A 2,057-nucleotide genomic window follows, 5' to 3' on the forward strand; every position below is an offset into this window, starting at 1 on the left:
TGAGAGAAAGAAGACAGTGAACTAATACTTATAGATACGTCGCAAGCACCAGTAGGCAGCATAGTGTAGTTGTTAAGATACCAGCATTTGAGACCAGATTGCCTGAATTCCAAACCCAGCTTGCCAATAAGTTACCTAACCTCCTTTTGTCTCAGTTTCTTCCTCAATAAAATGAAAGTGATCAAATAGCACCTAACCCACAGAGTTGTTGAGAGGATTAAATTGAAAACGTGTGGATTAAGATGAAGTTGCATACCTGGTACAGAATAAACAATCGCTATTATTATTGTGTGCCAGATATTGTGTGCCCCATTTAATTACATAGCTTGCTTTGTCATTCAACAAATATTGATCCAACATCTACTGCGCAGTCTGGGAACAGAACAAAAGACAACAGCCATGGCTCCTGTCCTCACGGAACTTACAGGGAAGAAGTAAGGGGAGGAAAAATAACAAGTCGTTCTAACATCTAATGTGATGAGCACTATTAAACTCACTGTAAGCCAGCGGCCTAGCTGAGTTATCATTCTTCTATAGGTGACTGAACCAAAATTTATTGACATTAGGAAACTAGCTCAGAATTATATGGTGTATTAGTTTGCTAAGGCTGCTGTAACAAAATCCCACAAACTGGGTGGCAAAGACGAGAGATACTTGTCTCACAGTTCTGGAGGCTAGAAGTCCAAGGTCCAGGTGTTGGCAGGGTTGGTTCCTTCCGAGGGAGACTCTGTTCCACATCTCTCTGAGCTTCTGGTTCGCCGACCATCTTTGTGGTCCTTGGCTTGTAGAAGCATGACCCCAAGCTCTGCCTTCATCTTCACACAGTGTTCTCTCTGTGTGCACATCCGTGTCCAAATTCTCCTTTTTATAAGGAAAACAGCTGTATTGGATTAGGGCCCCACCCTATTCAAGTCTGACCTCTTCTTAAATAATTATATCTGCAGTGACTCTATTTCTAAAGAAAGGCACATTCTGAGGTATGGAGATTACACTTTCAACATGTGAATGGGACATAATTCAGCCCATAATATATAGTTCCAAGTGGCAAAGTCAGGAGCCAAACCCAAGTCTCCAATGTCCACCTCAGAGAATGGCATATGTAGGCCATCGATAAACCTGTGGAGAATAGAACCGAGTGCCCAATATCTTCATGTGTGGTAGCTATCTAAACACGAAGGAGCAGATTAAAATCAACTAAAATTCATTTAATTAGGATTGCTCATCTGAAACCTTTTTAAAAAGAACTAAACTATGCGTTTTTAAAAAAATGAATAAATAAGATGTTTGTACTTCTATTTTCAACATTAATTATCATTTCAAAGTTTTCTGCCTTCTACAAAAGTATGAATAACAGCGGCTAAGTCTTTCAGTCAACATTTTCACATTCCAACTAAAACAAGCAGGATCTGGGTTTTTTCTTAATGCAAGAACATCAAAACTGGATTCATAAATTTGCTAGCAAGTCTTCCTTGTTGTACATTACTTTCGGTTTGGTCTTTAACCTTGACTCTTCTTTCTAAAGTACCCAGAAGGCCTGGGAGGTGAACACACTATGTAAATATATATGTCTTACTGTGGAATGTTTAGCTGAAACTTACCGGATTTCGTTAACCAATGTCACCATAAAAAAAATTAATTAATTAAAAAAATAAAATAAAATAAAGTGTTCAGAAGGCCCGAGTAACTGTTTGCTGAATGGTTGCGTGGAGGCAAGGCCCAGAAGAATATAGATATGGGCAGTAAAAATCACATCAACTCAGACACATGAATGATGGGTTTAACCCCGTCGTGAAGGCAGTACATCTCAGTGGCTAAAAACCCTGGGTCTGGAATCAGGAGGATTTGAGTTCCAATTGCAGCTCCGCCACTCACCTGCTGCGTGACCTGGGGCAAGTTACTTAACCTTTCTGAATCTCATTGTAATATCAAGATCATATTTATACTTACCTCATAGGGCTGGTGAAAAATTAAGTCAGATGATGAATATAAAGCATTTAGCATCTTAATAAAATAAGGGTTTAACAAATGATAGATATTATTAAGTATTTAATGAAGGG

Source organism: Pteropus vampyrus, unplaced genomic scaffold, assembly GCF_000151845.1.
Source record: "Pteropus vampyrus isolate Shadow unplaced genomic scaffold, Pvam_2.0 Scaffold127, whole genome shotgun sequence".
Lineage (NCBI taxonomy): Eukaryota > Metazoa > Chordata > Mammalia > Chiroptera > Pteropodidae > Pteropus > Pteropus vampyrus.